General features: G+C 41.7%; 1 long non-coding RNA gene across 1 annotated transcript in view; it reads right to left on the reverse strand.

The window, feature by feature from the left end:
* Positions 1 to 1,271: 1,271 nt before the first annotated feature.
* LOC142829674 (uncharacterized) overlaps positions 1,272 to 23,834 on the reverse strand; it is a 29,256-nt gene continuing 6,693 nt past the window's right edge. The window contains exons 2-3 of the long non-coding RNA XR_012904372.1: positions 2,231 to 2,420; positions 1,272 to 1,408 (exon numbers count right to left, since the gene is read on the reverse strand). This is a non-coding gene — a long non-coding RNA (uncharacterized LOC142829674). The remainder of the gene's footprint in view (positions 1,409 to 2,230; positions 2,421 to 23,834) is intronic.

Here is a 23,834-nt window from a genome sequence, read left to right on the forward strand (position 1 = left end):
GCCAGCTCCCTAGCCAGTTTTCCATAAGGGCAGCCAGAGAACAGATCCAAAATAGTTGAAGCAGTCTGTTTCATGGGTTCCATTTTGAAACATTTCAAACACCTCCATTCTGCAGGAAATTTAAAACGTCTGGCTTTTTGCTTACATTTAGAAGGAGGGGTTTTTGGGTTTTTGAGAAATGTGAAATTTCCCATGGGATGGAAATTCCTGTTTCCACCCAGCTCAGCTCTTGAGCTTTGGTTACAGCTCTGTGAATCATTTCACTATTTACTTGCATGACCTTGAGTAAACCCCATAAACTCTCAGAGTGAAATCTTAACTCCACTGAAGTCAGAGTTTTACCATTGACTTTAATGGGCCAGAATTTTACTCTGTTCCTCAGCCTAATCATTTACAAAATAGGATTAACACTTCACTTATGTCACAGGATTGCTCAGGATTTATATATATAAAGCTTTCAAAAACTTGAATGTATGTATAAGAAGAGTAAACTAATTGTTGTTAAAACAGTAGCATCTATAAATGTATTTGTGCCAGTTATCTATAATGTTAAAAAGTTCAAAGGGCATTAAAAGTTAAAGTGTTAAGACAACAGACTATACTGAAATCCATTGGCTTGGTTTAGTGTGTGTTGACTTAAAAAAAAAAAAAACACAAAAACAACTATATAAAAGGTGTGGAACAAACCACCCGAGTGAAAGTAGCAGTTGCTGAGCATAGCAAAAACTGCCAACAAATAGTCAGGCTGAGCACACCCAAAAGAACTGAACGAGAAATCTCCACACAAGAGGATGACAGCAAGACAATAGATTTATTACCCTAGTGAAAGAGCAGACAGCATTGCACACACTGATGGTTCAGCTTTAAAGCTCCCTATTATAGTGATATTTAGAGAGTTTTGTCCTTGTTCAGTTGTTCTGAGTACATGTCGCCTGTTTGCCTAGATAACAGTGAAAGTTGAAATAAAAGGTAATTTCACTGAAACTCTAAAGCATGTGTGCTTTGCTAAACATTAAAAAAGAAAAATCAACTAAGTGTCTTTGTTGCATGGTGTTGTTAGGTTAGAATGCCAGAAGTGTCGCTTTTGCAGAGGCTGTGAACTAATTATATCCCAGGATGTCACTGTGCTTCAGTGGGTCACAACTGAGAATTCCCATTGTCCCAGACAATGCCATCAGCATACAAAAAAAAAAAAAAAAAAAATACAGGCACATCATGTAGTTTAGGGTCATATGATCTTGTCACATGCCCTTGTGTGCTTTGATGAGTTAGGGAACCATTATTCATAGACTTTCATGAAGACATGAAAGTCTATTAGGTGTAGATACGCTTCTTCCATAGTCCATTGTGTTCACTGATAAGTCAACTTGAATACTCCAGTGTGCTGGCCAGATTAGATGCAATAACCCTGTTAATATTACCACAGGAACAAACATTTGAAATACAGAAAGAGTCAATAGTCATAATTTCACATACAAAAATGATGCATGAATACAAATAAAATAATCACATTAAACAAATCATGATGGATACCATATATGGCACACTTTACAGAAGATTTGTTGTAATTATATAACAGCAGTTGAAACAATGATATGATTAAAATACAACCACATAGAACATTACACAGGGGCTTGGGTTTGAAAAAGGAACAGAATTAATGTTCAAAAGGTAGTTGAAGAACAAGAGGGACAGAGAGTGGTCCTGGAATGCTAGTGAGATAGTGACAGAATTGAGGGTTATCTGTGCGCCATTGTGGCCATCTCTAAGACATTGCCTTATTGCTATTAATACAAGTTATACTACACTTCGCTCCATATCATTGATTTCTCTAGCAAACCGGTAAGGCCCCAAATCATCCAATTTGGCTAAGGGGCAACAATTCAAATCTAATTTGCCACTGTTGCTAGTCACCCTGCAGATCTTCAGGTTAAATTTACATGTTCCTCTTAGGAGACCTTTTGTTTTTTGCATCCAGATGTAACTCTACTTAGCATTACTAATTCGCAGGCAGTGAATAGACTAGTAGAGAAGAAACAGGAAAAAAATAGTCATTGCAGAAGTTCCTCTCTTTGCCAGTGGCCTTGATAAACAGAAAAAAAAAAAAAAAAAAAAAAAAAAAGAGGAAAGACTATTACAGTCTCTTATGCCGGGTCTACACCAGACCTGGAAAGTTGGCTTAAGGTACACAACTCCATCTATGTAGAATACGTTGCTGTAGTTGGCTTACCTCAAGTGGAACTTGGCACCATCCCCACTGTGGAAGGCCAATGGGAGCAACCACTCCTGTCTGCTTCTCTTACTCCTCATAACTTCTTACTCCTCATAACTGGAGTATAGACACCAACTGGAGCTGCCCTCAGCATTCAATGAATGGGTCGAAACTAGATCTGCTAGTTTGAACACAAGAACATTGATCTCTGGCGTGGTGAGAGAAGACGTGCCCTTAGTAAGTTTGAGGAGGGAAAAGACTGATAACATTCCATAGACATGTGATGTTGTGACATGGTATATCATATGTCTTTGTACCACCCTAGCATAATTGGGCTTGACTCCTAGTTCAGTCCTCAGTCACCAGGGAAATACAAATACTAAACAAAATAATGAACAATGCAATTTCACTGCACATTATTCTGCATTATGGTGCAATTATTTTTGGTCGCTAACTCCATTTGATTATGAGAAATCCCTCCCAATGATACAAATTCAATACCATTGAATGAGACCAGACTAATGCTAGAGTAAGTGGTTATAAATACTAATACTTATATTAAGGTTTGGAAAAAAGGTTACCAAACTGCAGATTACTTATACTTTGATAATAGAATCAGTATGTCATGAAAGTGCAAATGATATTATCATAGCAAAAAATCAAAAAAAGAGGAGATAAAGAAAGATTATCTTCTAACACCAGGGTAACTCTATAAACAGCACTTTCATTTTATCAAGCCACTGAAAATGTCGGTCTTTGAGTCTCTGAACAATAATATTTGAGTATTTCTACATGTGAAGATACATTTCTGATTTTAGGGTGTGTGCATTGCTGCCTGCCCTTTCACTAGGGCAATGCCAGTAGCCTTGCTTTCATGAGGAGTAAGGGAAGTTGAAGGAAGAACGTTCTCCCTTCAACTTCCTGCTGTCAAGACAGCGCTGAAAGCCAAGTTAAGATACTTCAATTTCAGCTATGCATTAACGTAGCTGAAGTTGTGTATATTAACTTGACTTTGTCCTGTAGTATAGACATACTTATAGACACTAACAAAAATATGCAGATACAAGTTATATAGATATAAGCATGTATTGACAAAATTAGAAAGGCCAAGGAACTAACTAGAGGAAAAAGGTTAAGAAAATGTTCAACAAAAAAGGCATTAAAAGCAGGAAGACAACCAAGGGAAGACAACAGAAAAAATTGAATGCAAAAGTTCTGAATTTTTTTTTGTTTCAGTTTGTACCAACCAAAAAGGTTAGTAGTGATATGACATCTAACAATGAATTCTAGTGAAAATGAGGTAGGATCTGAGGGAAAGTGGGGAGGGGGAAAAGAGAACAAGTTAAAAATTAGACAGAGATATACCTTAGACACAGGGTCTGCTGAAATATCCTAGAATCCTCAAGTTGCTCACTGAAGAGATATCTGAGTACAGTAAACATAATCCTGTATTTTGTTTCAGTAAACTTCTGATAATCCAGCACCTTTGGGACCCGGGGGGTGGAGGAGGTGCTGGATTATCAGGAGGTACTCCGGAAGGGGGGCTATGAAGGGTCTGTGGACAGGGTTGGTGGGGGAAGCCCCGCGCAGCCGCCAGCAACAGGCCAGCTGGGGCTGCAAGCGGCAGCGGCAACTTGGGGAAGCAGCAGGGCAGAGCATCTGGGGTGCTGCTGGGTTGGCCCCTCAGCGCTGCCCCTCACCTGAGCGGTGCTGTGGGACCAACCCAGCAGCACCCCAGCTGCTCTGCCCCCAGCTTCCCCAAGACTGCCACTGGTCATTTTCATCAGTGGCCTTGGGGAAGCAGCACAGAGCAGCTCCAATTGTCCAGCTGGCTGGAGCATTTCCGGGTTCCAGTTGGTGCCGGACTATTGGGAGTGCCGGACCACTGGATGCTGGACAATTGGAGTTTTACTGTAATTAGCAATTATCTTGAAAAACATATGGGAGATTCCATAGAAACAGAAGAGGGCAAATCTATAAAAAGGGCAGTAAGGAGAATCTGGGCAATTACAATCAGTCAGCTTAACTTTAGTATCCTGAATGGTAATGGAGTCAAGCAATTTGCAAAGACCTAGAAGATAATAGGTTAGGATCGATAATAAGCAACAGTCAGCAGGAATTTTTCAAGAACAAATCATGTTAAGCCAACCAAATATCTTTGATAGGCTGATAAGCCTTGTGGATGGGGGAAAAGTGGTAGATGTGGCATATATTGATTTCAGTATGTTTTTTGTACTATCTTCAATGACCTTCTCAAACAAACTAGGGAATAGTGCCTTGATGGAGCTACTATAATTTGGGTGCATACTTGATTGGAAAACCATTCCCAGAGGTTCATTATCAGTGGCTCACAGTGAAACTGGAGAAGCAAATGAAGTCAAATCCCACATGGATCTGTCCTGGTTCTGATTTTGTTCAATTTCATTGTCAAATATTTAGATAATGGCAGAGAAAGCACCCTTACAAGCTTTGCAGATGATACCAAGATGAGAGGGGTTTCAAGTTCTTTGGAGTATAGGATTAAAATGTAAAAGTGATCTGGACAAACTGGAGAAGTGATCTGACAAAAATAGGATGAACTTCAATGTGAACAAATGCAAACTGTTCTACTTAGGAAGGAACATTTAGCTGTAAAGATACAAAATGGGAAATGATTGCCTAAGGAGGAATACTGAGGAAAGGGATCTGGAGGTTACAGTGGATCACGAGGTAAATGAGCCAACAGTGCAACACGGTTGCTCCCTCCTCCCCCCCAAAAAATGCAGCAGCAGTATTGTAAGCAAGCCACTCTAGAGATACGGCCTAAGCTTGAGTACTGTGTCCAGTTCTTGATACCATATTTCAGGAAAGATGTGGAGAAAGTCCACAGGACAGCAACAAAAGTTATTAAAGGTCTAGAAAGTATGACCTATGAGGAAAGATTGAAAATATAGTGTGTGTTTAGTCTGGAGAAAGGAAGACTGAGATGGGACATGATAGCTTTTTCTGTACTTGAAAACTGTTATTACAAAGAGGAGGGTGAAAAATTTCTTAATCTGTGAGACCAAGAGAAGAAGCAATGAGTTTACATTGCAGCAGGGTAGGTTTAGGTTGGACATTAAGAAAAACTTCCTAAATGTCAGGGTGGTTAAGTACTAAAACAAATTGCTTTCAGAGGCTGTAGAATTTCTGTCACTGGAGGTTAAGAACAAACACCGCTCAGGAATGGCCTAGTTATTTCATAGTCCTGCCTTGAGTGCAGGAACTGGAGTGGATGATCTATTGAGGTCTCTTTCAGGGCCACAAATCTATGGCTCTATGTTGAACTGCACTTGTCCCAGTACAGATCCCAACAGAACGCCATTAGTTACCTCTTTCTATTGTGAGGATTGAACATTTATTCCTCCCCTTTGTTTCCTATTTTAGGCAGTTACTGATCCATGTGATAACATCCCCTCTTATCCCTTGATTGCTTATTGTGCTTAAGACCATTTCAGGAGGAACACTGTGAAAGGTTTTCTGAAAGTTCAAGTACATAATAGCACTAGCTCACCCTTGTGCACATATTTGTCAATGGTTCCCTCAAACAATTCTAACAGATTGGTGAAGAATAATTTCCCTTTACAAGAGCCATGTTGAGTTTCCCCCAACAAATTGTGTTAATCTATAAAAATGGATAATTCAGACTGACTGGCCTGGACTGCCCCTGGAACCTTTAAAAAGTGTTACATTACCTATGCTCCTGACATAGAGAAGTGAAAAGACTTGCTAGGATCTGTGGAAAAGAGAGACTGGGAGAATAAAGGTGCCATACGAAACCAGTCTACTGCTAATAACAAGCAATGTATGTTGTTTAAGACTCAAGGAAAATAAAATCTGCAGCCCTTTGCTTTAGAAAAGATACCTCAGAGAACATTTTCTCAAGCTGTGCTGAATAATATGATAAGGAATTAAGAACAACTGCCTGCAAAGACCTAGTGCAAATCTACATTTGTTTAATGCATGGTAGTATGTTGTGAGAACCCCTGGGAAGCATATTTGCATACATTTTTTAAAAGCTACAAACTGGTAGTTACTGCTATTTTTTCCTAAGAAATCATGTTTATGGAGTCTCCATGAGAAAACAATTATTTCAAGATGTGGTCAGGCTGTGCCTGTAAAGCAGGGGTGAGCAAAAGGGCCTTCGCAGGCCGTATCTGACCTGTCAAGCAGGATGATCTGGCCCATGGAGGTCCTGCCGCTCACAACCCCCAAGCCAACCAGGGCCAAGGGAGAGGGGAGCATATGGACTTAAGAGTCAATTGCCATAGCTGACTGCCACATGTCAGAGAGACTTCATGCTCCTCCAGCCCAATCATGGCCTGGGGAGGGGGGGGGGGGGGTATTTGAAGACTCCTCCCACACTGCCCCTGTCCTGCAAGGAGCATGCAGTGCGTCTAAGTGCCATGAACTCCTTGCAGGGCAGGGGCAGTGTGGGAGAAGACTTCATGTGCTTCCCTCATCCCTAAACCCTGATTGGCAAGGGGGCAGGGTGAGTGCATGAAGTCTTCCCCAGCCCTGGAAGGTGTGTGGCACTTAGTCACCCCCAGCTGCTACGCAGCTGGTGGGTGATTCAGCACGGCACTCCCTTGTCAGGCAGGGGCAGACTTCACATGCTTCTCCACCCCAAGGCCCTGATTAACCAGGGGCTGTTCAGAACAGCTGGTGATTGCCCCCCCAGGGGGGGGGGGAGACTTCACACACTCCCCCACCCTCAGACCAATCAGGGGCTGTGGGCAGGGAAGCATGGAAGTGTCCTGGGCCCACCCCTTCTACCTGAGGCCCCACCCCTTCTGGGGCTGCCTGGAACCACTTCATATTTCAGGAAGGCAGATTTTGATAAGCTCAGAGAACTTGTAGGTAAGGTCCCATGGGAAGCAAGACTGAAGGGAAAAACAACTGAGGAGAGTTGGAAGTATTTCAAAGGGACGTTGTTAAGGGCCCAAAAGCAAACAATTCCGCTGTGTAGGAAAGACAGAAAATATGGCAAAAGACCAGCTTGGCTTAACAAGGAGATCTTGCATGATCTCAAAATAAAAAAGGAGTCATATAAAAAATGGAAACTAGGACAAATAAAGGATGAATATAGACAAGCAACACGGGAATGCAGGGGCAAGATTAGAAAGGCAAAGGCACAAAATGAGATCAAACTAGAAAGCAAGAGGAAGACCAAGGACAGGGTAGGCCCACTGCTTAGTGAGGAGGGAAAAGCAGTAACAGGAAACTTGGAAATGGCAGAGATGCTCAATGACATCTTTGTTTCGGTCTTCACCGAGAAGTCTGGAGGTGTGCCTAACGTAGTGAATACAAGCAGAGAGAGGGTAAGTTTAGAAGATAGGATACACAAAGAACAAGTTAAAAATCACTTAGGAAAGTTAGATGTCAGCAAGTCACCAGGTCCTGATGAAATGCATCCCAGGATACTCAAGGAGCTGATAGAGGAGGTATCTGAGCCTTTAGCTATGATTTTTGAAAAATCATGGCAGACAGGGGAGATTCCAGAAGACTGGAAAAGGGCAAATATTGTGCCCATCTATAAAAAGGGGAATAAGAACAACCCAGGAAACTACAGACCGGTCAGTTTGTCTGTCCCAGGGAAGATAATGGAGCAGGTAATTAAGGAAATCATATGCAAACACTTGGAAGGTAATAAAGTGATAGGGAATAGCCAGCATGGGTTTGTGAAGAACAAGTCATGCCAAACTAATCTGATAGCTTTCTTTGATAGGATAACGAGCCTTGTGGATAAGGGAGAAGCGGTGGATGTCATATACCTAGACTTTAGTAAGGCATTTGATACGGTCTCGCATGATATTCTTATTGATAAACTAGGCAAATATAACTTAGATAGGGCCACGATAAGGTGGGTGCATAATTGGCTGGATAACCGTAGTCAGAGAGTTGTTGTTAATGGTTCTAAATCCTGCTGGAAAGGGATAACAAGTGGAGTTCCTCAAGGGTCTGTTTTGGGACCCGTACTGTTCAATATCTTCATCAATGATGTAGATATTGGGATAGAGAGTACGCTTATTAAGTTTGCAGATGATACCAACCTGGGTGGGGTTGCAACTTCTTTGGAGGATAGGGACATAATTCAAAATGACCATAGCAAGTTAGAGAAATGGTCAGAGGTAAACAGGATGAGGTTTAATAAAGAGAAATGCAAAGTGCTCCACTTAGGAAGGAACAATCAGTTCCATACATACAAGATGGGAAGCGACTGTCTAGGAAGGAGCATGGCAGCAAGGGATCGAGGGGTCATAGTGGACCACAAGTTGAATATGAGTCAACAGTGTGATGCTGTTGCAAAAAAAGCAAATATGATTCTAGGTTGTATCAACAGGTGTGTTGTAAGCAAAACTCGTGAAGTTATTCTGCCGCTCTACTCTGCACTAGTTAGGCCTCAGCTGGAGTACTGTGTCCAGTTCTGGGCGCCACATTTCAAGAAAGATGTGGAGAAATTGGAAAGGGTACAGAGAAGAGCGACAAGAATGATTAAAGGTTTAGAGAATGTGACCTATGAAGCCAGGCTTCATGAACAGTCCCATGCACTACTGGAAGTGGCTGGCTGCTAGATCAAGCATGTCTTTGGCTGTGCACCCCTTGAGGAGACAGGCACAGTGGGACTCCACGGTCTGCCTCCAACTGAACAATAGGAGCTGCAGTGGCAGGGATTGCAGGCATGGGCAGCAAGCAGAGATCCACTGGGGCATGTGAAGACATGCTTGCCCCAGCAGCTGCCCACTTTCAGCAGCCTGTGGAAACACAGCAGGCAGGCAACCTGCCTGAGCTGCCAGCTGAGTGGCACCTATAGTAAACACCTCTCAGCCAGAGTCTGCACCTGGCACCCACACACCAATCCCATCCTGTGCCCAAACTACCTCCCAAATTCTGCACTCTCTCCTGCATCCCAACCTAGCCCTGCGTTCCCTCCTGTATCCAAACTCCATCCCAGACCTTCATCTCCTCCACTTACCAATTTCTTGGAGTGATCCCTCTGAAAATTATTGCCCACCATTTATTTGGCAAGTAGGGCTAGTCAATTATTGCTGTTGTTCTAGGAGGCTGTTTGAATAGAATGACTGGTAGAACTGGACAGAAAATTAACTATATTAACACTGTTTTCTAGGACTTGATTTGTAATAAGGGTTTGACCCTCATTCTAGGTTTTTCTTATCCAGTTAGGGCATATGTCTGCAGCCTCAGTTTCCTCCTTTTTGAATGTGCATGCACATCCACATGTGTTTAAGCAACATCCTTTTTATCATTTGGTTTATTAGACACAGGCATGAATATAAGCAACTGCTTCACAAATAGTCCTTCCCTTATGCCCCTTCATGCTTAGGTCTTTTTGCCTCAGTCTCAGGAGCCCCTCATGCACAACAAACAGTCCTCTCACTCTTCCCAGCAGCAGCATCTCACAAGCCTCTGTTATCCATCAACCTTCTGCTTGGCTCCATCAGACTCATCCCTTGCTGCAGGGTTCTCTGCAGACCCCATACTAGGCCTTGAAGTGTAGTCCTTCTTGGCTCTATCTGGCTGCTATGGCAAGGTCATACTAGTACACTCCAGGCCCTGACCTCTGTTTGGTCCATGCAGAGTAACCTCTCCCAAAGTCTCCTCCACCAGCTCTGGGTCTCCCTGGTCTTAATGGACCTTTAAGAGTCAGGAACCCAATAGCTGGTTTCCTGTTCATTTAGTCATAGAACACTAGAACTAGAAAGGAACTCGAGAGATCATCAAATCCAGTCCCCTACCCTCACAGCAGGGCCAAGCAACATCTAGATCCCTGATCATCCCTCGTCTCTAACAAATTCCTTGTTTCAACGGCCAGAGGCTGTAAACAGTAGCACCAGGAGTCCACATGATACAATGGAACAGTGCTTTCTTAGACCCCCACATAAGTATTTAAATATTTTACCAAAAGGAGCTTACATTTATGTTTTTAGATTAGCTTCTGAGCTCAGAGCTGGTAAAGCTACAGAATGAATGACAAAATAAATCTGTACTACTTCTATCCAAGTACTACTAACTCATCTCTCAACAGAAAGTGAGGGGGGCAGAATGTTCTGCTGGAACATTAATGAAATTGTCATCCATTTAAACTAACAGGTACTATTTCTCATTAGACATATAGTGGATGACTGAATTTAGTTAGCAAGAATTAATATTGGGATGAGAAGAAAAACAACTGGGGTCAAGTACATGTTACCAGAAATGATGAGAGGTTGTAATGCCAAAACTGAATAACTATTTGAAATGGTTTATTAATTAATCTGTGGGATACGATTTATTAAATTTTCTGCTTCTGAAAGTTTTATAAAGTTAATCCTAGCATTTAAAGTGCTATTGAAACCATAGTCTTTATTGCTGTGCAATCTGAAGTTCTACCACTACACTGGGATTCAAGTTTTATCCTAAATCCACTGATATGAATGGGAATATTTCCTTTGACTTCCCCAGTCTTTCAATCAGTGCTATAGTTGGTTTATAGAAAGTCTTCCTACATTTCAGAAATCTGTGAAGTCTTGTAGACAAAACTATGACCTAAACTTGGCTGATGAAGGTAAGTTGGGTCAGTCTAGCCCAAGTCTGAAGTCATTGTATGGATTACACCCATGCTGAATTATCATAGAATATTCTTTTGTAGGAACATAAGGATGCATATCTATACATCCTATTATTTTTAGGAAGGGACAGCAAGTAAGACAAAACATTTTTAGCCAGCCGTAACAAAGGCAGGGATACCTTTCAGGCATCATTGCAATGAATATATTAATATTCATGCCATGCCACAATCCAAAAATCCAACTAGTAAGGACAAAAGAATTGTATATGGAAACTATAAAAGCTGCATTGCCACATATCTGCCTGCTACCCACATTTCAGCTTCCTTTAGGCTCCTCTCACTTGGGACACCTTAAGCTATCTTGTAACTCTTCTCATTAATTTCAGGCTACTGCATCAGCTTCTTTTCCATATTACTATTTTGGTTGTACGGTTTTTGGGGACAGACCATCTTTTTTGTGCCTTTTTTCTCCAGAGCTTAGCTCAATTGTGTTATGCTCCATGACTAGGGTTTCTAGGTGCTATGATGATACAAATAAATCTGCCTCTTTCTTGTAGTGCCTAAGGACCAAATCAAGAATGTGGCCCCATTAATTCAGGTGCTAGACAAACATACAGTGGAAGACAGCAACCACCTCAGAGAGCTTAAAATTTGAAGAGACAAGCCAGACATGGAGTGGTGGAAGGGATATAACACAATGTGTTGGCAAACATTTAGTTACTAAGGGCACAACTAAACAAAAAGGAAAGAGTCTGAGGGGAAAAGGACAGAGGAGGAGAAAGTAGGAAAGACAGATCTGTAATGAAGCTCAGGTGAAAAGGCTGAGGGAGCAGGAGGGTTGAAAGCTAACACAAAGCAGTCAAATCCATAGAATGATTTTTGAAAGTTCCTGCTTTTGGCTGCCCCTGGAGTTTCAGGCTGGCAGCTCACCCCCCGCCCTCCCCAAGCTATATAGAGGGGAAGACACACCTGTGTCTAGTGGCCCCAGAGAATTAGGGTCACCCCTGCACAGACCTGTGTCAGATGGGAATACCAGAAGGAGAAGGGTGACCATTTTATCTCCTTCCCTCTAAAAGTATAGCAAGCTGTACTTTGGCTGGTTTTGAAGCTGCTTTCTCTCTTCAAATGTTGCAGTGTACGTTTTCTTTTCACTTCAGTTTAGGATGAATACTCATCTCAATTCACTACTTAAAGAAGCCTTCTGTTATGTCCTCTCTAACTCACATACAAGACAACATTCTATATTTGCATCTTTGCCATTCCTCCCCATCCTTCCCCCCCCCCCCCCCCAAGTTCAGCTCTCCATTATTTTACTCTATTCAATCTCTGTGCCTTGTTTTATTTTTCTCTGTCCATTGCTGTGCATAGCTCAGATTGATCCTGCTCTTAGAAATGCTTTGTGGTGCTCTGTGAAAGATGTTATATAATGATGACCTGTTTTGTAAATGTAATGTTATTGTATGCTATTTAAGGGCTGTATTAATGGGAGCACAAAGCCAAATGATCTGGAAGGCAATTATGCTGGAAGTACCTCTAAAAGATATCAATTCCAAGTCTGAAATCTAATAAAAGTGAAGGGACACTGGGAGGGAGGAAGGCAATCCGATATGGACTCTTTGGATTCAGTAGCCAGAATTTTCTCCTTAAGCGTCAGTGCTATAATAAACTCATGACAACTGACCAAAAAGTTTTGAGCACAGGTTTTCTAAATCATTATTTTACCAAGATAAAAAGCTACTGAACTCAGGTCAGGTGTGTGCTTTCTCTCTCTCAGGAACTGTTGAGAAGTGCATGTCTACACTTAGCAATGGATCAGTGCTGTGGTGATCAATCCCTTGGGAATTGATTTAGGGGGTACAGTGAAGACTCACTAAGTCAACTGCAGATCACTCTCATCAACTTTGGTACTTCACCAGCATGAGATGTGTAAGGTAAGTCAGTGGGAGAAATTTCTGAAATTTTCTGGATTTTAATTACCCCATATTGACTGGATACATGTCACCTCAGGAAGAGAAGCAGAGATAAAATTTCTCAAAGGCTTAAATGACTGCTTCTTGGAGCAGCTGGTGCAGGAACCCACAAGGGGAGAAGCAATTCTCGATTTAGTCCTGAGTGGAGTGCAGGATCAGGTCCAGGAAATAACCGTTACAGGACAGCTTGGGAATAGCGACCATAATAGAATAACATTCAACATTCCTGTGGTGGGAAGAACACCTCAGCAGCCAGCACCCTGGCATTTAATTTCAAAAAGGGGAATTACACAAAAATGAGGAAGTTAGTTAAACAGAAATTAAAAGGCACAGTGACTAGAGCCAAATCCCTGAAAGCTGCATGGAAACTTTTTAAAGACACCATAATAGAGGCCCAACTTAAATGTATACCCCAAATTAAAAAACATAGCAAGAGACCTAAAACAGTGTCACCGTGGCTTAATCACCATGTAAAAGAAGCAGTGAGGGACAAGTAAGGGACAAAAAGGTATCTTAAGAATTGGAAGTCCAATCCTAGTGAGATAAATAGAAAGGAACATAAACACTGTCAAATCAAGTGTAAAAATGTAATAAGAAAAGCAAAAAAAGATTGAGGAACAGCTAGCCAAAAACTCAAAAAGAAGTAACAAAATGTTTTTAAGTACATTAGAAGCAGGAAGCCTGCTAAAAAAACCTGTGGGTCCCCTAGATGATCGAGCTATAAAAGGAGCAATCAAGGACGATAAAGCCATTGCGGAGAAACTAAATGATTTCTTTGCTTCAGTCTTCACGGCTGAGGACGTTGGGGAGATTCCCGAATCTGCACCGTCCTTTGTGGGTGATGAATCTGAGGAACTGTCCCGGATTGAAGTGTCATTAGAGGAGGTTTTGGAACAAATAGAAAAACTTAATGTTAACAAATCTCCGGGACCGGATGGCATTCATCCAAGGGTTCTAAAAGAACTCAAATGAAAAATTGCTGAGCTATTTTCTGTGGTTTGTAACCTATCCTTTAAATCGGCTTCCATACCTAATGACTGGAAGGTAGCCAATGTGACACCAATATTTAAAAAGGGCTCTAGAGGCGATCCTGGCTATTACAGACCAGTAAGTCTAACTTCAGTACCGGGCAAATTAGTCGAAACAATAGTAAAGAATAAAATTGTGAAGCATGTAGCAGAACATAATTTGTTGGATAAAAGTCAACATGGTTTCTGTAAAGGGAAATCCTGTCTTACTAATCTGTTAGAGTTCTTTGAAGGGGTTAACAAGCATATGGATAGAGGGGATCCAGTAGATATAGTATACTTGGATTTTCAGAAAGCCTTTGACAAGGTCCCTCACCAAAGACTCTTGTGTAAATTACATGGCCATGGGATAAGAGGGAAGGTCCTTTCTTGGATTGCAAACTGGTTAAAAGACAGGAAACAAAGGGTAGGAATAAATGGTAAATTTTCAGATTGGAGAGGGGTAACTAGTGGTGTACCCCAAGGGTCAGTCCTGGAACCAATCCTTTTCAACTTATTCATAAATGATCTGGAGAAAGGGGTAAGCAGGGAGGTAGTAAAGTTTGCGGATGATACCAAACTGTTTAGGATAGTCAAGACAGAAGCAGACTGTGAGGGACTCCAAGAAGATCTCACCAAACTCAGTGATTGGGCAGCAAAATGGGAAATGAAATTTAATGTGGATAAGTGTAAAGTAATGCACATTGGGGAAAAATAATCCCAACTATACGTACAGTAGGATGGGGGCTAATTTGGCTACGACAAATCAGGAAAGGGATCTTGGAGTTATCGTGGACAGTTCTCTGAAAACTTCCACGCAGTGTGCAGCGGCGGTCAAAAAGGCAAATAGGATGCTAGGAATTATTAGGAAAGGGATAGAAAATAAGACCCAGAATATCGTACTGCCCCTGTATAAAACTATGGTACGCCCACATCTGGAATACTGTGTACAGATGTGGTCTCCTCACCTCAAAAAAGATATTTTGGTCTTGGAAAGGGTTCAGAAAAGGGCAACTAAAATGATTAGAGGTTTGGAACGGGTCCCATGTGAGGAGAGGTTAAAGCGTCTGGGACTTTTCAGTTTAGAAAAGAGGAGACTGAGGGGGGATATGATAGAGGTCTATAAAATCATGAGTGGTGTGGAGAGGGCCAATAAAGAAAAGTTATTTATTAGTTCCCTAAATAGAAGAATTAGAGGACACCAAATGAAATTAATGGGTAGCAGGTTTAAAACGAATAAAAAAGTTCTTCTTCACACAGCGTGTAGTCAACCTGTGGAACTCCTTGCCAGAGAAGGTTGTGAAGGCTAGGACTATAATAGAGTTTAAAGAGAATCTAGATAATTTCATGGAGGTTAGGTCCATAAAAGGCTATTAGCCAGGGGATAAAATGGTGTCCTTGGCCTCTGTTTGTCAGAGGCTGGAGAGAGATGGCAGGAGACAAATCGCTTGATCATTGTCTTCGGTCCACCCTCTCTGGGGCATCTGGTGCTGGCCACTGTCGGTAGACAGGATACTGGGCTAGAAGGACCTTTGGTCTGACCCAGTACTGCCGTTCTTATGACCACCCATAGTGGGGACTCCACAGCGACTTAAACCTGAGGTTCACGTAGCTGAAACCTTGCACACTGTAGCTGAAGTTGCATAAACTAGGTACATGTTGCTCTAGCTTGTTTAAAATACAGAGCCAATAAGAGGACCTCATGGCTAGACAAATAACAGCACCATTTTGGAAGGGCAGTGGTGGAGCTGCACCCAGGCAGCTCTTCTTCCTGTTCCCCTAACTATCAGGGAGTGAGGGGAAGTACACAGCTTGCATGCATTCCCCTCAGTCCTAGCTAGCGAGGGGAGGGGGCAGAGTAGTAATACAAGCCTTGTACTTTTCCTTTGCTTCCTGATAACAAGGAGAAGGAGAAGTGCAAGCAGCATCCTAGTATGCCTGGATGCAGCCCTCCCCTGCCTTCCTGAAACAGTGCCCTTGTTTGCAACCTCCCTTTTTCTCTTGTGCCTGGTTAGACACGCTTAGTAGGCCTCATTTAATTCTTGCAGCCAGTTAGTCACTTGTTTACTGCTGTTCTTGCCCTCAAATCCTGATCCTGTAGCTTTGTAAGGGTTTTGAGAAAAAAAATGCTAAATATTTATTTAGTTTGCAAAATAGTCAGAGCGAAATAGAATTCTTTGGTGCAGCCTTACTGTGCTAAGCATCATAAGCTTCTAATGACTATTAGCAAGGATTTAGCACGCAGTCACCTAAACATCTTCAATGTAAATGGAGGCCATCACCTTTCAACAAGAAGGGCTCTGGCTTCTTTTCTTTGCTTCCACCCACCCTCAGTTACTTCTTGTCTTTTGAGATGCTGATATGCATCTATTGTAGTGTCTGGGAACCTCAGAAACCTGAATGCTGTACCATCTCACAACTTCACCTTCCCAACATTTAAAATCCACAGAATCTTGGCATTAGTGGAGTTAGGCTAGCAGTTTTGTTCAGTATTAAGAAGAAGGTGATGTAAACATGTCAGATTTCTCACACCCTGCTGGTACAGGAAACTACAAAAAGGGTACTTCTCTGCACCAATCAGGGCAGCTGAATTTCTGAGCATTCCACCCTCAGAGCTGTGCAAATCTCCAGGTGGTAAAGCTAGGGAGAAGGAACTTGAGTTGGACAGCAAAAAGGATAGGACCCACTGAATTCTAGGACCAGTTTTGTTCAATATCTTTATTAATAACATGGATGAGGGGATGGATTGCACCCTCAGCAAGTTTGCAGATGACACTAAACTAGGGAGAGAGGTAGATATGCTGGAGGGCAGGGATAGGTTCCAGAGTGACCTAGACAGATTAGAGGATTGGGCCAAAAGAAATCTGATGAGGTTCAACAAGGACAAGTGCAGAGTCACACTTGGGATGGAAAAATCCCAAGCATTGTTACAAGGTGGTGACTGACTGTCTAAGTGGCAGTTCTGCAGAAAAGGACCTGGGGATAACAGTGGATGAAGAGCTGGATATGAGGCAACAATGTGCCCTTGTAGGCAAGAAAGCTAATGGCATATTAGGTTGCATTAGCAAGAGCATTGCCAGCAGATCTAGAGAAGTCATTATTCCCCTTTATTCGGCTCTAGTGAGGCTACATCTCAGATTCACAGGTCAGAAGGGACCACTGTGATCATCTAGTCTGACCCCCTGCACAGTACAGGCCACAGAATCTCACCCACCCCTCCTAGAATAATCCTCTCACCTATATCTCAGATATTGAAGCCTTCAAATACTTTGAAGACCCCACGATGCAGAGAATCCTCCAGCTGTGATCTGTACCCCATGCTACAAAGGAAGGTGAAAAACCTCCAGGGTCTCTGCCAATCTACCCTGGAGGAAAATTCCTTCCCGACCCCAAATATGGCGATCAGCTAAACCCTGAGCACGTGGGCAAGACTCACCAGCCAGACACCCAGAAAGTTCTCTATAATAACTCCTATAATCCCTCCATTGACCTATTTCCCACTGATAATGAATGGTCAATTAGTTACCAAGATCATGTTCTCATCAAACCTTCTCCTTCATAAACCCATCTAGTTTAATCTTGAAACCAGATAGATATTTTGCCCCCACTACTTCCCTTGGAAGGCCGTTCCAGAACTTCACTCCTCTAATGGTTAGAAACCTTAGATTTGAGATTAGACAAAACTTCCTACTAGCCAGCTTATATCCATTTGTTCTTGTGTCCACATTGGTATTAAGCTTAAATAATTCCTCTCCCTCCCTAGTATTTATCCCTCTAATATATTTAAAGAGTACAGTCATGTCCCCCCTCAACCTTCTTTTGGTTAAGGTAAACAAGCCAAACTCCTTGAGTCTTCTTTCATAAGACAGGTTTTCCATTCCTCGGATCATCCTAGTGGCCCTTCTTTGTACCTGTTCCAGTTTGAATTCATCCTTTTTAAACATGGGAGACCAGAACTGCACACAGTATTCCAAATGGGGTCTCACCAATGCCTTGTATAATGGCACTAACACCTCCTTGTCCCTACTGGGAATACCTCGCCTAATACATCCCAAGACCGTATTAGCCTTTTTCACAGCCATGTAACAATGGCGGCTCATAGTCATCCTATAATCAACCAGGACTCCAAGGTCCTTCTCCTCTTACTTCCAACTGATGTGTCCCCAGCTTATAACTAAAATTCTTGTTATTAATCCCTAAATGCATAACCTTACACTTCTCACTATTAAATTTCATCCTATTGCTATCCCTCCAATTTACAAGATCATCCAGATCTTCCTGTATGATATCCCGGTCCTTTTCTGAATTGTCAATAGCTCCCAACTTTGTGTCATCTGCAAATTTTATCAGGACACTTCCACTTTTGGTGCCAAGACTTCCACTTTTGATGTACTGTGTCCCGTTCTGGGCCCCCCACTAGAGAAAAGGATGTGGACGCATTGGAGGGGGTCCAGCAGAGGGCAACCAGAATTATTAGGAGGCTGGAGCACATCACCTATGAGGAGAGGCTGAGGGTTTTGGATTTCTTTAGTCTGCAGAAGAGAAGAGTGAGGAGGGATTTGATAGCAGCTTTCAGCTTCCTGAAGGGAGGTTCCAAAGAGGATGGAGAAAGGCTGTTCTCAGTAGTGATGGATGGCAGAACAAGGAGCAATGGTCTCAAGATACAGTAGGGGAGGTCTAGGTTGGATATTAGGAAAAAATATTTCACTAGGAGGGTGGTGAAGCACTGGAATGGGTTACCTAGGGAGGTGGTGGAATCTCCATCCCTAGAGCTTTAAGTCTTGGGTTAACAGGGCTCTGGCTGGGTTCATTTAGATGGGATTGGTCCTGCCTTGGGCAGGGGGCTAGACTTGATGACCTCCTGAGGTCTCTTCCAGCTCTCTGAATTACAACAGGCCTATCACCAACAGAGTATAGTCCTCTGAGTATAATCCTTCATTCCTATTCCAGCCCATCATTTGCATGAGACGCTTCAGAACAAATGAAACATGTTATGGATAAACTTAAACTAGTAGTCTGGTAGCCCTTTATAGGTGAACAAAACATGTAGATGGTGTCATGAGCTTTCGTGGGCATAGCTCACTTCTTCAGATGACCAGAGTGTTGGTGTGGGCTGTGCCCATGAAAGCTCATGATATTATCTACATGTTTTGTTCACCTATAAAGGGCTACCAGACTATGTTGTTTATTTAAGTTTATCCAGTCTAACTCAGCTACCCCTCTGAAGTTTTGGAATGTGTTATGGTCACCTATACTGTTATTATAAGCTCCGATGATCCTGGCCTAAGTGCTTTAAAAAAAAAAAAAAAAAAAAAAAAAAAAAAAGTGATTTTGGATGCCCTTTTTTCTGGCCCCACACAGTGCCGATTCATACTCCTTCCTTCCGACACCCCCTGGCTCATCTCCAGGTTCCGCAAAGTGCACTATACACCATTGTGTAATGATTGAGAATGTATTTCCTTTCTTTCACTTACTGAGACTTTCATTATTATTGATAATTAATCAATTTCCCCTAGTTGAAAACAGAGTGTATAATAAAATGAAGAGCAAGTAGTACTAGGAATCTCTCACATGGGCTTTATCTTGTTTCTACTTAGCAATGGAACTTACATTTCTATGATTGTCTATAAGTAACAGAAGGATGAGATGTTAAGGCACATTTTTCAACGCACATAAGCTGAGGTGGATAAAATAATCTGGGGCAAGAGTTACACAATTACAACTCCTTTGCACCATTCATGTGGCTCAGAAGGCCCACTGTCTGGCTTTAAATGCCAAGCAGAAAATACCCCAGCTGAAGGGGCAAATGCAACACAAAACTGTCCTGTACCCAGGGCCTCCCTTCACGAGACAGTAGGCATGTCACAGCAGGGAGGTGTGTGTGTCAGAACAGACCTCTGCTACATCTGCTCTCTACTGATGTAGAATCAGTGGGGGACTATGGCAATGGTGCAGTTCAGAGTATCCTGGCTATTGCTGTAAGTTATTTCAAGTAATTGTAATTGGTTCCATGATACTCCTCACACTCTCCTGTGCTGTTTGAGCTCTGGCACAGGTGGGAATCTAGCCTCCCTATGCCTCCAGTTGTTTGAAAACTAAACTGGGATTTGATCACGGGTGGATTTTTAAACCTAACTCAGGCAGTGTCTATCTACACTACAAAAAAAGTTGGGAAAAGATACGCAAATTGCAAACCGCAAATTTGCGTATCTTTTTCTGCTATTCTTTCGGAAGAGGCTTTTCCAAAATTTGAAATGTCTACATGGCTCCAAATTTTGGAAGAAACTGCCTCTTTCAGTACATCCCTTCTTCCTCATACAACAAGGTTTACAGGGATGGCTAAAGAACACGTCCGCTTTTCCAAAAATTTTGGAAAAGTGGACATGTTCCTTGGATGTGGCAGAACTTTTCCAGGAAACCTCCAGTATCCCAGAAAAGAGCTACAGTGTATACATAGCCTCAGAAAGATGTTTTAACATCAATAATGAATCACGAGGAAGGAGAGGAATTATTTAGCCCCATTACATAGACTATTGCCAAGAATAACAAGAGAGAGAGAGAGAAAAAAAAAAAGAGAGAGAAAGAAAAAGAAAAAAAATTAGCAAGTTTTTCTTGAGACTGCCTGACAATGAGATTTATTAACCTGTAGAAAGTTTCTTAAACCTACCAGTGAAAGTGCTTCTACTAGTCATGTTTAACTATGTAATGGGCAAGACATTACCAAATATATACAGGAGTCAAGGGAAAAGGTTGCAGCTGCAGGTCAGGACTGGGTTATATTGGCATTCCAACATGGAGCTTTGCAATGCCAAATTACCTTTGTGAATCAAACCCCTACTATTAGTAGGCTTACTGTGACAATGCTTATTACCATCCTGTCAGTGCTCTGTCTCCCTAAGGGTAGGTCTAGACTACAGGCTTCTGTCGAAAGAAGTTTTGTTGACAGATACTGTCGACAAAGCTTCTGTCAACAAAGAGCGTCTAGACTACATCCAGCTTTGTCGACATGACAGCATAGACGCAAAGGACAGTGTAGATGCAATAACGCTTTCTGTCAGCAGAACTCTGTCGACAAAAGGCGTTATTCCTCGTAGAATGAGGTTTACCGCCGTCGACAAAACTGACGAGTTCTGTCGACGTTATGTTGACAGAACTCAGCGGCAGTGTAGATGCAGGTATAGTTTTGTTGACAAAAGTCCACTTTTGTCGACAAAACCCTGTAGTCTAGACACACCCTTAGTGATCTTTATTTTTACTATTAGTGGTCAAGAGGAACTGGCGATAATCTAATTTCTCTAAAAATTTCAGTTAAGATAGGCAAGGCTCATAATCAAATAAGTACGGTCACTCAACTAGAGATTCACAAGGAACAAGTGTGGCCAGGAAGGGACAGTTAATGGTGTGTAAGGGAGACTCATTCTGTAAACAATTTTTTAGGTCTCACAGGCCTAGGACTAGGTGTGCATGGGGAGAGAATCGCAGAAGTTAGGGGACAAAACTACATGTCACATCTGGGCTATTCCTTAGCCAGGTGAAGCACAGTGTGTTCAGGGGGCTATTTACAGTCTGGTATTTGGAATTTCTTGAAGGAAAGGAGAGATAATCTTAGGCTAATGAACCAGGCCGGAGACTCAGGAGATCCAAATTCAATTCTTACCTCTGTCCAACATTTCCTAGAGGATCTTGGACAAGTTACTTAATCTCTGTTCTCCAATATAAAAAAGGCAAAAATAATCCCTTGTTATGCTCAGACATTATCTGAGCTATTCATATTTTGGGCTCATTTAGACAAAGACTTTTACACCATTGCAAGAATGCAAGAGAAGCTGATATTATTTTTGCTGCTGTGAAACTCTGAATAGAATGATGGACTTGGATATTAAAGTAGCTGCTGCCAATGCTGTGCATGAGTTTGTAGAGTGTCTTCCCTGCCAGTTGCTTTTTTAAATCCTGCCTGTGTGACATAAGCTCCCAAAGTATCATGCTACAACCTGTGTGAACTATCAAGGATCCCTTCACATGGTAAGCACTAGAGCTGAGTCAATACCACAACTATAGTTGTGGGAATATTCATCTGATTAGAAAATTAATTTGCTTTAGCTGTCCTCCCACTTTTGCATCACATGGCAAAGTTTTATAGGCCTAGTTATGCTTCTGGAGAGGAATGTATTTTGAACGTACAGTGCTTGCACCAGAAGTGGTTGCAAATTTATCTGATTAGAGAACAGAAATAACACTGACTTATCTGATAACTAACTTACTTGGAATCATGATATGCAAGGCAGGCGCTATATTACACTATAGTGAAGCATAAGAGTCTGATTTCCTAATACAGTAAAACAATTAAATATGTTCTTATATATTGTAGGTGTACAGGGGTCTATTGTACTCATTTTACAGAAGGGGAAAGTGAGGCAAAGAAATTAAGCAACTTTACCAAGGTCACAGTAGATCAATGACAACACAGAGACCAGCACTCCAGAGTCATATAAACAGGATTGGTTTGTGGTAGAAGCAGGTCAGCAGCTTCTTTGAAGTGGATGAAGAGTAAGAAACATTCTGAATCTAATAGCCCTAGGGTCCCGTTGTTTCTTTTGATATCATACAATGTACATCATACAAATGAACTCATTCTTGTTGGCAAAATCCTTTCAAAACTTACTCCTTTTGTTGTTCTCCCTTGATGCAGCTGTCTGCTGTCAGCCCACTGAGCAGAGTAAAAATAAAATATACTAAAATCCCCCCTCACTGGAGCATCTGCACAGCTATCAGGAATTTAGTGAATTTCATTGTACTGCTACAAGAGTGGAGCTGCTGGGGAGAACGACACATCTGGGAATGAAAGAAAGTACAGATGGCCAGGAGCAAGGCAAGAAAGTGATAATAGGGTGGAGGGAAAGAAGGAAACTAGCAATAGACAGGACACAACACAAGAATGGAAGAGAAGCCAGAAGAGCCTCAGGCTTGTGCAAATCAGTATTTCAATAGAGGTACACTGAGTATAAGTCTGGATGCTTACCATATTAGACTTGGAAGGAGGGAAACAATCATAAAATGGAAAGTGAAGAGAAAAACATGGATAGTGGGCTCATGGATTCTTTATTATGTTGGGACATCACCAGCTTTTAAGCTTCTTTTAATAAATGACAATATTTCTTTAAACCGTGGAAGCCTCAGAGGTGAAGGGAGAATTAAAAAAAATAAGCTCTAATTGGAAATAAATTTTCAGTCTGCTCCAACCTCCCAAGATTATCTTTGTGGAAAAACAAAGTTTAAGCCATATACATACATAGTAGAACTGATCTGAACTTTTTCTAGTAACTGTTTCAAAATGCTGTTTCATTGAAGCTGAAACACTGTGCAGTGATGCAGTTTTGATGACATTTTTGACAGGAAGGTTTTTTGATTCTAGAGATCCCTGCTCACTTATCTTCCCTCCCTTTCCCCCTTCCGAGTCTCTATCTTTTTCCTCTCTGAAAACAGATGTGATGACAACACTTCCATTTTGCCAAATTGTTCAGAGATTTTGCTACTGTTCCCATACATAGCTAAACAAATTTCAGAATCTCATGAGTTGTTGCAAAATGCAACGGCTGTCCTCTGACCAACTAGTGCACTATATTAGGGTTAGTCACAAAACCATTTTAGCATTAGCAGGTTCTCCTTACAACTTTCCTCTGATCTGTTGAGAGAAATGTTCTTTCCCATGAAACTTTCAGTTACCATTTTTTAATACAAGGGCTGTCAGTGTAAAAAAGTAATTTGAGTGCTGGCATGCACCTAAATCCAAACATTTGTGTAACATTCATCACTGTGCTTGGCTGTGTCACTAAGCTTTATTCATTTTTAATGGAATACTTGATTAAAGTGATGTGCGTATTTTTATTCCACACACAAATTTATCACCAGAACTAGTGTATGCAATATTCTGTTTGCTGAATGCAACATTGCAAATTTAGATCTACAGTTTCATAAACAAGTATGTGGAAAATGAAAGGGATAACAACTTTACTAAAAACTCTGCCCAATAGAAATTCTCTGCCTTGTTAAAATTACAA

The sequence above is a fragment of the Pelodiscus sinensis genome, chromosome 5, assembly GCF_049634645.1.
Source record: "Pelodiscus sinensis isolate JC-2024 chromosome 5, ASM4963464v1, whole genome shotgun sequence".
Lineage (NCBI taxonomy): Eukaryota > Metazoa > Chordata > Testudines > Trionychidae > Pelodiscus > Pelodiscus sinensis.